The sequence below is a fragment of the Tupaia chinensis genome, unplaced genomic scaffold, assembly GCF_000334495.1.
Source record: "Tupaia chinensis unplaced genomic scaffold, TupChi_1.0 Scaffold146395_1, whole genome shotgun sequence".
NCBI lineage: Eukaryota > Metazoa > Chordata > Mammalia > Scandentia > Tupaiidae > Tupaia > Tupaia belangeri.
The window spans coordinates 90,406-107,486 of NW_006206250.1; positions in this window are offsets into that span (position 1 = coordinate 90,406).

Sequence of the window (17,081 nt, forward strand, 5' to 3'; positions counted from 1 at the left end):
AAAAAATATTGAAGTTCTGCAATGCTGACCCACATTGGAGGTTTGTGTTTACATATGTCTATGTTCCTGATCTGGCTAAAGGCTAGGTGGGGGTGGATCATGGCACAAGATCCTGTTGGGAGTGCCACATCTGCCTCTCACTCTCACTTTTGAAAGAGATAAGTGGATATGAAAATTCTTTTAAAATATCTAAAAACCAAGGAATTTATTTGCTTACTAAAAAATAAAAGTGCAGGGACCAGCAGTTAGCGTAATGGCTATGTCACTGGACTCCCACATAGTCGACCGCGGTTCAAGACCCAGACCCGGTGGCTTGAACTCATGCCGGGCGCATGTGCGTCCGTGCTCAAGATCCTGAGAGGAGAATGGAGGAGAAGGGATTGCGGTGTGGCCATCCCCCCGGGGGGTGATTTCTCGCTTTCTGTCTCTCTATCTCTCTCTGTCTGTCTGGCGAGCGCACGCGCCCTAGAGCAAAAACCTCTCCAAAAAAATAATAAAATTAAAATTAAAAAATAAAAAATAAAAGTGTATAAAATAAATCAATAAGTTTTAATGAAGGTTTATGTCAGAGAGATAACATTGCAAAGTGAAATTTTCAAGTTCACAAACATAAACTAAACAATCAAATATATCACTGATGTTAAAGTAAAAGAAAAAAAAAACTGGTGATTAAAAGGAAGATACTGACAATGAAGACAAAGCCAGCTACAAATATGTGACTAATGTTATTGACAGAACACTCTGAAAGCTTCCAGAGGAAGAAAGCAGAATAACGAGTAAAAACTGAAGAAGCAGGAATAGAGAAAAGTATTAACAGCAACTTCTAACCTAAAAGTGACTTCAGGGGAAGAATTGCAACTATATTTGTCAGGATTCCAAAACCTAAGGCAGATCCCAAATAATAAACAGCTTGGTCTTTCAAAGAGTGACATGGCAGGTGAAAAAAATGAAAGTAAGAAAAAAAGCTGAGAGAACAACTTAAGAGCATCTTTAAAAGGATGAAGAGGTCATAAGGAAGAAAATAAGCCAAGAAAAAAGGAAAAGAAAGAAGCTGGGTCAAAAGGAACAAAATTAGGTACATCATGGGTTATATCAACATGTGATTCAGAAAAGAAAGAGATGATCAAGAAGGTTGAAAAAAGAAAAAATATTTAAAGGAAGTTTTCAGACCATTCATGAGAAGAATATTCTAAATGGCCAACATAAGAAAGAAGTAGCAAATATAAAACATAAGCTAGAGGAATAAATAGAATCTGAGCAGCAGAGTAAAAATGAAAGTGAAGCCAGAAGTTGTTAAAGTGGAGAAGAAGCAAGATGCACTAGTGGATCCTCAACTTCAAAGAAAACACACTTAAATAAAAAGTTCACTGATAATAATGATGAGAACATAAGTATTGAGGCAATAATACAGACAAGTTCACAAACATAGAGATGATTAGAACTCTAACAAAAATACAGTAATTCAAAGTTAGTTTTCTTCATAGAAAAGTTCACGTTCTAAAACACGTTAAAGTACATGGTGTTGGTTCCTGAAAGAGATTCTGTGATCACACAGTGCTGAATGAAGGGAGAATAAGGAAACCAGTAAAATCAAAGATTAGCGTAAGAAAAGGCTAAACAAAAATACTTGAAAAGAAGCAAATAGGTCCAGTGATTTTAAGTGGAGGAACTGATGCATGAAACTGTATGTAATCAGCCACAACATGATAAAGATAACAATTTTCAAAAGCAAAGAATTATAATGCAGCACCAAAAACAGTCATCCAGTGAGAGAAACTGAAAACTTTTGGAAGTAATTTACACTAGATAACAGGAACAATGTACCTAGAATAGAAAGAACATTTGAGAAGTTTGTGATGATTTTCATTTGAAATATTTAGGCCTTTGGAATTTTTTTATTTTTCTAAGTATAGATTTTTATTTTTAACACTTATTATGAATGAGAAAATCTATTTATCTTTCTCTAAAGATAATCAAATGTTATTGCTAATTGAACTTGTTCACTATTAACAGCTATATATAATAAATGTGGAACACATTTATTTAAACAATGTTAAACTGCTTTTCTAGACATTTTGGTGGTAGCATATTTTCAATTTCAGTGTGCATGTTAGTATGTAACTGATTAAAGAAAAAAATGATTTTATAAAACTGCTACTTTTGTTACTTGAAAACCCTTTCTCTTTTCCAAATACTGCAGGTTTTATGTATAGTTTATACCAATCTTGGGTTTACCAGATTCTTTACTGTTTGTGGGTTTTGAAAAAGTGGAACATGTTTATGGTAGATAAATACTATTTTAATTAAAAAATGTAATAATGTAAAGACAAAATTTAGAGATTTAGGGGCCATTAGATGGTATACTGGTCAAGGTGCTAGACTCCCACATGGTCAATGGCTAGTCAAGTCCCTCCTGGATCTAGCAGCTTGAAAATCATAATGGGCGCATGTGTGTCTATGCAAATTCCAGGAGGAGAATGGAGGAGAAGGGATTGTGGCATAGCCATCCCCCGCAGCAGGTGATTTCTCATTTTTCTTCTCACTGTCTTTTTCTCTCTGTCTCTCTCCAGCAAGTGCATGTACAATTATGATGAAAACCTTAAAAAAAAAAAGGATAATTACTTTATGCAGTTTCTTTCTCAAAGTAACATAGAAATATATTTATTGTGTGTCATTGTGCAGGTCATTAAATTAGATATAATCAAAAGGTTCAAACATTCTGCTGCAAAACAGTCCATGTGAAATGTCCAAGAGGTCTGCTATAATGCACTAATTTAAAATCATAATTAAATAAATAAATGTTTTAATTTTCTTCAACATAGAAATATATATGACAAAATAACTTGAATATGTCATGCTTTTTGAAAATTTCCCTTGGTTTTAACAAAGGGAATTCTTTATTTTTAAGAATTTAAGGTAATTGGTATTCCAGTCATTCATGTTTGAAAAGCCTCATTAGCTGAGTGTATTTACTTAATTTTCTGTGTGTCAGACCAAATAATTGCTTTTTTCTCTATCTTTTTCTAAATGAAAAGAATAAAACCTTGACTTATTACAACACAATGTGTGTAGGTAGTTATAATGATTAATTAGATAATAAAATGTTCAAGATAAGTAACTGTGCTTGAGGAAAGCAGACGTGTAAAAGGTATTTTCCATACCCTTCCAGTAGATGGTACTGCATAGTAGGGTTCTGGCTTGAAAGTGGTGTATTTCTTTTCCAGGCTGACCCCCAAACTCATGTCATCCTCTGGATTCTCTTTCTTCATTGATTAGCTCAGTGCAGAAAATCTAGTAAAATTCCTAGATTTTTGAGGTCAGGGAAATCATTAGATGTTTTCTGAACGTCTATTAGACCAGACTATTATCTGACCAATAGGGATAGTTTGTATCCATGTGATACACTGAAACATGAAATGAAAAGGATGCTTTATCATTTTAATCGCTAATATTTTTAGGTTATTGATTACAGAAGTCAGTATTACTCGCCCTAACTCAGTGAGGTATGAGTATAAATCCTAATTATACCTCTGTAATTAATAGGGAAACTTAACTTTTGAGACTTAGTTTTGTCATATGTAAAATTTGGATGATAACACCTATTTAAGAGATTATGATAAGTGCATGAGACATTTTCTATTACAATGCCTATCAAAGAGTAGGATCAGCAGTTAGCATTTATTATTTCTATATATGGTTTCTAACTTAATCCTTTATGTATTATCATTTTTCTTACAACAGGGATCAACATATTTCTAAAATTAATTATTCACTACTTTGTCATAATAAACAAAGAAGACTGAAAATATTTAACTCTATTAGGGAAAAACAATTGGCAATAATGACTGCAGGGTTTCTCTGAGACTTATATTCTTGTGTAATGTCCATTCTGTAACCATTCTCTTCTCATTATTTTTCTTTCATTCATTGATGTGGAATAGATGAACTTCAAGGCAATTTGATGTTGTGAAGTTAATTATCTAATTTATTACTAAACTTACCTTCATTAAAACCATACTTTTGTCCTCTCAAAAATATTTACACTCACATTAACTATGCCATCTGACTCATCATCCATATTTTTAAAAGCTAGACTTATCCATTGTTAGCAAAAAGGACTATGAAAAACGTCTTATTAGATTCATCTTTTGTTTCTTCTATCCGTCAATGTTAGCTTTGAAAGAAAGATTTCAGGTACCCAGCCCCATCCTCCTATTTAACTTAGAAGTCCTCTGGACATCTCTACCAATAGGTTACCCAACCAGCCAGACTGTGTTGACAGGAAAGCACACAAAGTTACTTTCATGTTGTTTAAAATTTGTATCTGCCTAGGAAAATAAAATATAAATATTTTAATATTTGTGTCCTTGAAAAATCTATCTTTCGGCCTTTGCTGCAATCTCTGAAGCAAATAAAGTAGGTCTATTCCCTATTACCCTTATGCATTTATTTTTAAAGCACTGCTGAAGGTGGAATTTGTTACAGGAATACATGTACATTTAATATAACCTGAGGCAGGAAGTAGTTGAAGCCAGTAGTTGATAAGTTACAAAAAAATCAGACAACTTCTTTCTGTATATCAACTTTATTCTTTTTATATGTTCTGACTAGCATTCTCTCCTCAGCCTGCTTGGCAGCAAAGAAAGGCTGACCTGTTCTGAGAGAGAATGTGATGGTCACCTCTTAGATATCAACCTGCAGTCCAATTAGCAGTGGTCAATTGGATCACAGAGTGATGGAGTTATATTCTTGTAGGTGATGAAGAGTTAAAGCTGTGCTCTTTCTAAGCTTTGCAAATATCCATAAAAGAGGACTGTTATACCTTAACAATATTAAGTCATTACATTCAGCCATCCCACTTTTTCAACATCAGTCTACAAAGGAATGTTGAGGCAAAGTAAAACAAGTGTTCATTAGGGCTAAGCTTAGAACAATCACCTGGTACCACAAAATCCAAATTTCCCCAAATGTGTGGTGAGAGCTTAAAGTTTTCAGAATAATTTTGACCCGGTGGCTTAAACTCACGCCAGGCACGTGTGCATGCGTACCCAATATCCCGAGAGGAGAATGGGGGAGAAGGGATTGTGGTGTGGCCATCCCCCCGGGGGATGGTTTCTAGATTTTTGTTTTTGTGTCTTTCTCTGTCTTCCTGGCAAGTGCACGCACCCCATAGCAAAAACCTCTCAAAAATTTTTTTTCAGAATATATTTAAAAGCAGAATGGGAGAGTCATGAATAAGAGAAGGGACTAATGAAGAGTTTTAAATAGTAGTGACTGACTAATTTTAGGATAAAAATGAGCAGTATAATCTCATAGTCATTTTCCTGAATCAAAGCATGAAAACAGTGAGTAAATACTTTGAAGGTTATAGCTAATAGACATTATGAAAAACAAACAAGGAATATTTCTGGGAAATAAGGATGTTTATAAAATAGAAGGTCTAATAAGTATATATAATATCTTGAGCTATTTCAGGTTTTCAGGTGCACATTCCTAAGAAAGTCACAAGATACGTACAATTTTTTTTTTTTTTTTTTTTTACAGCACTGACTCAGGTAGGCTAGAATCTCCTATTTTCAGGGGGAAGAAAAAGTTTCAGTTTGAGATGTGACATTTTCACATGAGTGACTCCATTTTGGTTTAGATTGTTGGGCCTAGGAGTTTACTCCAAAACATGGCTTCCTGTAATTTCTATTTAACAGATAACATTCCCACTTTTACCTTATCTTGTCATCTCATATTCATCTCACATATTTTTGACAACACACAGGTTCAAGTCCCTTCATCAATTGAGTACCTACTTCTAAAATCTAATAGTCAGTCAGTGTTTCTGAAATGATGATCTCAGTACAAAGGAATAAATGTCCTCCATTTCAATTTATGTCAGCGTTAATATACTTAAAAAGATCGTGTACACACATGCACGCACACACACACAAACACACACACACACATTTTAAGTTTTTGCCATAGGGCACATGCACTTGCCAGAGAGAGAGAAAGAGAAAGTGAGGAATCATCCCCCAGGTGGATGGCCATGCCACAGTCACTTTTCCTCCATTCTTCTCTCAGGATGCTGGGCACACACACACAAGTACTTTGTGTCATTTTCAGGCTACTGGGTTCAGAATTCTAACCTTGGTCTGCCATGTGGGAATCCAGTGCTTTAACCCCCACACAACATACTACCTCCATGATCTTTTTTAAAAATTTGTTCATATATACACATACACACACACACACACCACATTAAATCTATATATCTTTACAGCTTGCAAAATTAATTTTCCCAGTATGAATATAACGTATGAGTCCAGTTAAAGATATTATCATACATGCTATCATCAACACTTTTCCATTTTTTGTGTTCCTTAAACATTTTGCTTATTTTTTTCCCTCTGTTCCCATGATTTTATATATTTTATCTCAAAATTATTTTGTGATAATATCCTATGTTGAAACTATCATTTTAGGACCAGCAGTGCCGTGGTGATCGGAGTGGCTAAATCCCACATGGCCAACTGTGTGGTTTGAGTCTTGGATCCAGCAACTTGAAAAACACACCAGTCGCATGTGTATACATGCCTGAAATCACAGCAGGAGAATGGAAGAGAAGGATTGCAGTGTGGCTGTCCCCCTGGAGGTGGTTTTTCACTCTTCGTTCCTCCCGGCCCCTGCCCTGTCTTTCTCTGATGAGCACACACACCAATAGCAAATTAAAAAAAAAAAAAAATAGGGAGCGAGAGAGAGAATTTTAAATAAGGCCTGTTATTACTCTATACAAGTGTAGTCAGTATCTATTGGTGTCTTCTGTCATTCGACTTTCATTTTGAACATTCAAGTTGTTTTCAGTTTTTTACATTTGAACGTATGCCATAAGGCTATCTTTGTACATAAATTTCTCCTTGGGTGATATTTCTTTATAAGAGATGCTTTGCAAAGAACTGACCTAATGTGCATTATTTAAATTGATTTTCAGAATGCCTAAACCAAAGAGACTCACTAATTCACATACTATATATCATTCTTTTATCTGAAGGACAATTTCAAGAAGTACAACAATCTAAATCAAATCATATTCAGAATCATCAGCATCATCCTCATCTTAAGAATTATGTGTTATAAATAATTAAATCTTGTGAACTCTGCCTATTTTATACACACACACACACACACACACACACACATATATTTGTGAAAAATGTCCATGGGAAATGGGTATTATGAAAGATTATCCATAGATTTCAAAATATTTTACACACAAATAAATTTGTACTTTAATTCCATTTTTCTGTGAATATTTATTTATTTGTTCATTTATTTGTTTTTCATTGCCAAAGGGTGCATGTACTTGCCAGAGAGAAAGAAAATAGTGCTCAATGGAGTATAGTTATACAGCCATCTTTTTTTCCTTCATTTCTTCATCCTATCAGGATTTGAAGTATACATGCACACCCGCACCTACCAGGACCAGGGTCCAACTGTGATTGGCCATATAGAATCAGACTCCTTATGCAAACATGCATATCCAGTTTATTATGTGGTGAGCTCTCCATGAATTTTTTGAAGTCTCCTCATATATTATGTATAAAGAAGACTTTGTGTGTGTGTGTGTTTGTGTGTGCAATACACAGTTTAGTCAAACTCTGAGATCTTGAAAGATGTTCCACGTGACAGATCCCCTCAACTTTACTAGAATCACTTTAACCTACAATGTCTTGTAATATAAAATTAGTAAATAAGTTAAAATTTATTAATATTTGTGAAATACCAATTATATCCTAGGTAGTACACAAGGCAGTTGTGCTAGTCAAATAAATATCAGATGTCTTAAAAATACATATTAGGATGATACTTGTTTTCTATAACTGAGTACATTAATGTTCTGACACTGCAAATTGTAGAAAGATGATGTGTGTGGTTGTGGTCAGGAAGATGGTAGTAGTCAGGGAAGAATTCTCAAAGTTAAGGTACAAATAAGAAAAATATGTATTATTTCATAGGGTGGATAGGAATAGAAAATAGTATTTTAGGAAATAGAGATTATAACTGAACCTATTGAAGGTCCATAGGTAAAAAATAGTAGAGGGGAAAGTAAAGGGGGAAAAGTGGGTTTTGTGTACTTAGCTATTATTATATAATAAATATCTAAAGCTGTACCAGCAGGTGGAGTGTGACTAGTATAGGATTAGCAGAGGTCTCACAATAGTAGTCAACATTTTTATAAACAATTTAAAAGTGTTTTTCTTGTGCCCTGTATACCTCTACTTCCTCCCTAAAACTTAGACACAATTATTAAAGTATCAGGTGATAAGGAAGAGGGTCTTATTCTGGCATAGGAAGTGCTGTGGGTAAAATGACAATGAAAAATTGTATGATATTATCCATTAAATTGAATAAGAGTATTATTTATAAAAATCCAAACTGGCAACAACTCCTCTACTTCTCAACAAAATAATGATAAATTAACTACTCTTTATAGAACCAATAATGTATTGTCTGATAAAAATGGAAAACATAAATATGGATAAATAAGACATTATAAAGATGAGCTGGGACCAGCAGTTAGCATAATGGCTATGTCGCTGGACTCCCATGTAGTCGACTGTGGTTTGAGTCTGGCCCTGGTGGCTTAAACTGATGCCGGGCGCGTGTGCATGCATGCATGCTCAAGATCCCTAGAGGAGAATGGAGGAGAAAGGATTGTGGTGTGGCCATCCCTCCCTGGGGGGTGATTTCTCACTTTATGTCTGTCTCTCCCTGCCTTTCTGGCTTGCACACATGCCCTATAGCAAAAACCTCTCCAAAGACAAAAAGAAATTATAAAGATGAGCAAAATGCCAGACACACATACATACAAATACATCTTGGTATGCTTCCATATACACAAATGTTTTAAAAGGATACTTATTGAATAGTGGTGCACATAATGCATAAGTAATTAAAGTACAAAGAAAAGCAAAAGAGTGCTTATCATAATGTTAGATAGTGATTAATTTTTAATTCTAAAGGATTTTATAATGAAGAAAGTTTCACGTGGGTAGAGGAAGAGTTTCCTAGAATACTAGCTGAATTTTGTGCCTGCCTTAGGTGATAGTTACTTGGCTTCTTATTTTACAATAGTTTACTAAATTGCATACTCCTACAAGTTATACTCTTTTGTATGTGTTACATATGAAGTAGTGTTAAAAATCAAATGGGGCCAGCAGGTGGTGTGATGATCAAAGGCTGCTGGATCCCATATTGCCGACTGCACAATTTGAATTCTGAACATGGCAGCTTATAAAACACTTCAAGTCTGTGTCCATCCATGCTCAAAATCCTGAAAAGAGAAGTGGAGGAGAAGAGAGAGTGGCATGACTATCTCCCATGTGGGTGCTTCCTTACTTTCTCTGTCTCTCTCTCTGGTGAGCACATGTAGCCTCTAACAAATAAATAAATACATAGCTAAATTTTCATTTTGAGAAGTTAGAAAGCATAGTAACAGAGTAAATCCAAAGGAGGGAGTAAGAAGGGTTAAATAGTAATAGAGAGGAAAAAAATGAACACATTCTAGAGTAAATTTAAAAATGGAGGGAGCTGGGACAAGTATATGTGGTAATAGCTACATCACTGTACTCCCACGTAGTTGATCATAGTTTGAGTCCCAGACTTAGTCCCCCCTAGGGGATGATTTCTCACTTTCCCTTTTCCTGTCACTATCTCTGTCTCTCTTTTCCTGGTGAACACACACACCCTAAGGTAAAAGCTTCTTAAGAAAAATAACGGCAAGTACTCTAACTAAAGCAAACTGTTGCCTCCTTCTATTCACCAGAATTCTTTAGTAATTTCCTTTTGTGATGGGCATTTGGAAGTCACTGGTAAACATGTTTTATTTTGCATTCCTTGGGGAGCTTAGGACAAACATGGCAAGTGTCAGTAGGTACATTGCTATTAGTTATTTATCTCAAGCCTCGCTAACAAAATTAGTGAGGAAATATTTTCCACCTTATCTCTGAGCATCAGTTGTTTAGGCCTAAATAAAATAATGGAGGCTGAAAAGAGACATTCTTCAAGTGAGCCTAAACAAAAGCTGACCAGAAGCTACTAAAATTTTTACTAGGGAGCTAACAGTAGATGAGAAGCTCAAGACTTCGAGAGTAAGAATGGGACAGGGGAGGCATTAATCTTGTGAACAACAGAGGTGAAAGTAAATGTGATGGTGAAACTCAGTGAAAAATCTCTAGTTTCAAAAGAATAAGAGTGCCTAGGGAACCAGCAGTTAGCATAATGGTTATGTTGCTGGACTCCCACATAGTTGACCACGGTTTGAGTCCCGGACCCGGTGGCTTAGAACTCACGCTGGGCACATGTGCGTGCTTGCCCAAGATCCCGAGAGGAGAATGGGGGAGAAGGGATTGTGGTGTGACCATCCCCCCCGGGGGGGGTGATTTCTTGCTTTCTGTCTCTATGTTTCTCTCTGTCTGTCTGGCAAGCTTCTCACTTTATGTCTGTCTCTCTCTGCCTTTCTGGCTTGCACACATGCCCTATAGCAAAAACCTCTCCAAAGACAAAAAGAAATTATAAAGATGAGCAAAATGCCAGACACACATACATACAAATACATCTTGGTATGCTTCCATATACACAAATGTTTTAAAAGGATACTTATTGAATAGTGGTGCACATAATGCATAAGTAATTAAAGTACAAAGAAAAGCAAAAGAGTGCTTATCATAATGTTAGATAGTGATTAATTTTTAATTCTAAAGGATTTTATAATGAAGAAAGTTTCACGTGGGTAGAGGAAGAGTTTCCTAGAATACTAGCTGAATTTTGTGCCTGCCTTAGGTGATAGTTACTTGGCTTCTTATTTTACAATAGTTTACTAAATTGCATACTCCTACAAGTTATACTCTTTTGTATGTGTTACATATGAAGTAGTGTTAAAAATCAAATGGGGCCAGCAGGTGGTGTGATGATCAAAGGCTGCTGGATCCCATATTGCCGACTGCACAATTTGAATTCTGAACATGGCAGCTTATAAAACACTTCAAGTCTGTGTCCATCCATGCTCAAAATCCTGAAAAGAGAAGTGGAGGAGAAGAGAGAGTGGCATGACTATCTCCCATGTGGGTGCTTCCTTACTTTCTCTGTCTCTCTCTCTGGTGAGCACATGTAGCCTCTAACAAATAAATAAATACATAGCTAAATTTTCATTTTGAGAAGTTAGAAAGCATAGTAACAGAGTAAATCCAAAGGAGGGAGTAAGAAGGGTTAAATAGTAATAGAGAGGAAAAAAATGAACACATTCTAGAGTAAATTTAAAAATGGAGGGAGCTGGGACAAGCATATGTGGTAATAGCTACATCACTGTACTCCCACGTAGTTGATCATAGTTTGAGTCCCAGACTTAGTCCCCCCTAGGGGATGATTTCTCACTTTCCCTTTTCCTGTCACTATCTCTGTCTCTCTTTTCCTGGTGAACACACACACCCTAAGGTAAAAGCTTCTTAAGAAAAATAACGGCAAGTACTCTAACTAAAGCAAACTGTTGCCTCCTTCTATTCACCAGAATTCTTTAGTAATTTCCTTTTGTGATGGGCATTTGGAAGTCACTGGTAAACATGTTTTATTTTGCATTCCTTGGGGAGCTTAGGACAAACATGGCAAGTGTCAGTAGGTACATTGCTATTAGTTATTTATCTCAAGCCTCGCTAACAAAATTAGTGAGGAAATATTTTCCACCTTATCTCTGAGCATCAGTTGTTTAGGCCTAAATAAAATAATGGAGGCTGAAAAGAGACATTCTTCAAGTGAGCCTAAACAAAAGCTGACCAGAAGCTACTAAAATTTTTACTAGGGAGCTAACAGTAGATGAGAAGCTCAAGACTTCGAGAGTAAGAATGGGACAGGGGAGGCATTAATCTTGTGAACAACAGAGGTGAAAGTAAATGTGATGGTGAAACTCAGTGAAAAATCTCTAGTTTCAAAAGAATAAGAGTGCCTAGGGAACCAGCAGTTAGCATAATGGTTATGTAGCTGGACTCCCACGTAGTTGACCACGGTTCGAGTCCCAGACCCGGTGGCTTAGAACTCACGCCGGGCACATGTGCGTGCTTGCCCAAGATCCCGAGAGGAGAATGGGGGAGAAGGGATTGCGGTGTGACCATCCCCCCCGGGGGGGGGGATTTCTCGCTTTCTGTCTCTATGTTTCTCTCTGTCTGTCTGGTGAGCACACGTGACCTGTAACCCCGGGGTGGTGATTTCTCGCTTTCTGTCTCTCTTTCTGTCTGGCAAGCAGACGCGCACTATAGCCCTAAACTAAAAAAAAAAAAAATAAATAAATAAATAAATAAATAAATAAATAAGAGAAAAAAATATAAAAGAATAAGAGTGCCTAGAAACCTGAATTTGGTTAGGTTATTGCCCTTGAGTATTGGTGCTGATGTGCTCTTGAATATTTTGACAAGGAAACTAATAAGTGAATGTATTAAGTGCTTTAAAGTCCAACTTTCACATAACAATAATAGCAAATGGAGGAGGCATAGCATCATGAAAGTTCTGAAGAACAGAAACATTACCCTAGATGTGGAAGAAGATAGATCAGGAATTTAGAGTTAATTTCTAATTTTTGAATGTTTTCCATTCCTTAGAAAGAAATAAATATACTTGGATCAGAAAAAAAAAAAGAATGTAATGACATTTATAATCCAAAGACATTTTGTGAATTAAATAGTATTCAAATATGAAAAAATAACATTAAGAAATAAAACTCAGTTAAATTTAATATAAAGTAAGCTACTCAGAGAAGTATTCTGTAAGCAAAAGATTTTAATTATAAGACTAATCTAAAAATGAGTAAAAATAAAGCTGTTTTCAAAATTTCAAAAATCTGTAATACAGAAAATGAAGGAGAAACAGATACAAACTTCTCTCTCACACACAGATGACTATTCCTAAAAAAAGTGCTTAATATGAAAACACCATACTAAACACATATTCAAGTGATCAGAAAACATTCTCCTCATCCTCTTTCAAAATCATTTCTCTAATATATATGCAAAATATAAAAAAGTTAAAGAACAAGGTAGTTATTGAGAAGAGTACTGATGGTGAACACTGGAGGACATTATAGCAATAAAAATAAGATAAAGTGAAAATAATGGTAATTCATATTAAAAACTGAGGAGGTAAGAATGATTTTTAAAAGGTAAGATAAAATTGGGACCAGCAGTTAGCATAATGGTTATGTCACTGGACTCCCATGTAGTCCACCACGTTGTGAGTCCTGGACCTGGTGGCTTAAACTCACGCCGGGTGCATGTAAGTGCATGCCCAGGATCCCAAGAGGAGAATGGAGAAGGGATTGTGGCATGGCCACCCTCAGGTCCTGATTTCTCTCTTTCTGTCTCTCTCTGTCTTTCTGGCGAGCACACGGGCCCTAGAGCAAAAACCTCTAAAAAAAAAAACAAAACAAGAGGTAAGATAAAATGAAAAGAAAAATAATAATTAAAATTACATATAAATTACATATTATATTAGCAATGGTAACGAAATAGAAGAAGGTGAGAAGGTGAAGGAATGACAAAACCACATTTAAGTGTAGGAAATAAATTCACTTGGATTCTGCAAATAAAGAAATTCAGACATACATGTTTTAAAACTCATTTTACCCAGTTTAATAGAATACACACTTTTCAATTTACTGTAAGACAAAAATCTAAGAATGTGTTGATTCTTACAAGTGCGAGGTGATCAAAAGGCAATGCAATAAAAATTAATACATATAACAGAATGGGATTCAGACTAAAAAATTGTGTAAATTCTTGTCAAGAGAGAATGAAGACCAAATAAAAAGATCTAATGCAGTAAAGCACAGTAAATCCATTCAAAAACAGATTATAGATTTAAATTCTGTAGGAATTTTCTTTAAACTCTTATTGAAGAATTAATCACAGTAATATTCTTAAAATAGTATTACAAATAGCAAAATTAAGAGAAACCAGATAAGGGGCTGACAGGTGGCTTAGTGGTTAAGGGCACTAGACTCCCACATGGCTGACAGCAGTTCAATTCTCGGACCTGGCGACTTGCTTTGCTTTCTCTCTCTCTCTTCTCTCTCTCTCTCTACTTCCCTGATCAAAAATAAATAAATAAATAAATAAATTTAAATAAAATAATTCACAAAAAATAAAAAGAGAGAAATCAGGTAAAGAGTTGTAAGCATACTGAATTTCACATCTCTTATAGTAATTTATTGAGTAGACTCAATAAATCATCTAAAGTTGAAATGCGGTGTTACAATTACTTGCATATTTTTAACCGTACAAGGTATTTTACAGTAACCAAAACTAGTACTGGCACAAAAACAGACACAAAGAACAGAATAGAGAATCCACAAATAAACCTATCAACATATAGTCAATTCCTTTTCAGCCAATGTCATCAGACTACCCCATAGCAAAAAGACAGTTTTTTTCAAAAAATTGTGCTGAGAAAACTGGATATCCACTTGCGGAAAAATGAAACTAGATTACCATCCCTCATTATTTACAAAAATGAACTCAAAATAGATTGAAGAGGTAAATGTAAAGAACAAAACTATACAACTATTTTGGAAAAATTCCATGAGAAACGCTTCACGATATTGCAGTAGACAGATATTTCTTTCTTTCTTTCTTTTTAATGTGGAAGGATTTAATGTACCAGATATCAAAAATCACATCACAAATTGATATCGAATGTCATATAGTGAAGGAATAGATAAACCTACTAAAGACGGCAAAACATCCTTGGAAGAAATTAAAGACCTAACTAAGTATTTCTTAAATAAGACCCCTAAATCATGAGCAACAATACCAGAAATAGGTGGGATTACATCAAACTTAAAAGCATATGCACAGCAAAAGAAACAATAAACCAAGAAAAGAGACAAGTAGCCTGAAAAATGAGAGAAAAAGGTTGCAGCAAATAAGGCATTAGTAATCAGAATATACAAAGATTTCAAACATCTTACCTGCAAAAATAAAATAAAAAACCACCGCCAACCAAGAAAAACCCTAATAGTTCAATCAAAAATAGGCAATTGATCTAAATGGACAACTCTCAAAGACACAGAAATAGCTAAAAAGCATATAAAATATTCAACATCTCTTTTCTTAAGGGAAATGAGAATCAAAACCACAATGAGGTATCACCTAGTTAGAATGGCTATGATCATAAAACAAAGTGCTAGAGAGGTTGTAGAGAGAAAAGGGAACTCCTGTGCACTGCTGATAAGAATGTAAATTAGTATAGCTATTGTATGGAGGTTCTTCAAAAATATAAAAATAGAACTATTGCACAACCCAGTAACCTTACTCTTGGGTATTTGCCCAAAGGACAGGAAATCACATAGAGAGACATGTGGATATTTTTCCTTATTGTAGCATTCATTATTCATGGTAGCTAAGACATGATACTAACTTAAATGGCCAACAACCAGTGAATCAATTTAAAAACATGTGGCACAAATACACAACAGAATACCACTCAACCATAAAGAAAAACAAAATCCTGTTGTTAGACACAAAGTGGATGAAGCTAGAAGATGTAATACTTGTGAAATAAGCAAAATAAGTAAAATAAGCCAGTCTTTGAAAGGCAAATACTGTATATCCCTATGTAACATATACCAAATGTAGAAAAATTATGGTAGAAACTGAAGTACTAGACAGCATGTAAGAGAGAGTAATGGTAAATACCAGAAGCTCCAAGGGGAAGTGCATAGGTAGAATAATCAGCAGACAGGAATGCAAGTACAAGGGACTCTATACCACAGCTGAGTAACCCTATCACTGACAATTCAGTACATATTAAAAAAAAAAAAAAGCCCTAATGGAACTATCATCCAATGTGTACAACATTACATAATGTTCATTATTAAAGATGAATATATCTATATCCTTAATTTGGTTATTATACATTATGTGAATGCTTTGAAAAACCATGCTGTACCCACAAAGATATACAATGATTATTTGTAAACCAAGAACCATAATTTACAAATAAAAACTGAGCTATTTTGAAAATTAATATATTTTGTGGATAATAACCATTTTAAAAAATTTCAGTAATATTTCTAATTCTTTGATTCTGTTAAATTTAAGCACATTTATATTGAATGTTTTCAAATGAAAAATAGTTTTTAGATTATAAATCTGTGTGAAATTTGTATTATATATCTGTCTACTTGTCCTTCCCATCCTTCTATTAAAATATATGTATAAACATATACATAGCATGATTTTCCACCAATATTAATAATGATATCTTCCAAGAGTTCAAGAGTTATGTTTCTTTTCTTTTTTTTTTTTTAACTTTCTACTGTTTTATTGCTTAAATTTTTCATGAATACTTATTTGGAAAACTTTAGTCATTATTTTATTTATTTGTTTATTTATTTATTTATTTATTATTTTTATGAGAAAGAGATTTTTTTTTTTTCTGTACGACATATGCATTTGCTGGACAGACAGAGAGAGAGAGAGACAGAAAGTGAGAAATTACCCCCCCCAGGGGGATGGCCATGCTGCAATGCCTCCTCTTCCAGTCTCCTCTCAGGATTTTGGACATGTACACACACGTGCCCAGTATAAGTTTCAAGTCTCCAGTTCCAGGACCCAAACCATGGTTGGCCATGTGAGAGTACATCTTAACTATTATGCCTCCTGGTGGCGTCAGTAATTACTCTAAATGTTATTATTTAAATTCAGTATTCATATTATTGAACACAATCATAAAAATAGAAACGTAGAAAATATATGGCTGACTGTAGTTTGATCCTTAGCCTAGCAGCTTAAAAGACACAATGTTGGGGGTGTGGCATGATGGATAAGGAGCTAAACTCCCACATGGTTGACTGTGGTTTGAGTCCTGGACCTGGTGGCTTGCTTTCTCACTTTCTCCCTCTCTCTCTGGTCAAATTTAAAAAATAGTAATAAGGGATCAGCAGGTGGAGTGGTGACTGAACTCCCACATGGTTGACCACAGTTTGAGTCCCAAACCTGGCAGCTTGCTTTCTCACTTTCTCTCTCTCTCTCTCTCTCTCTCACTCTCTC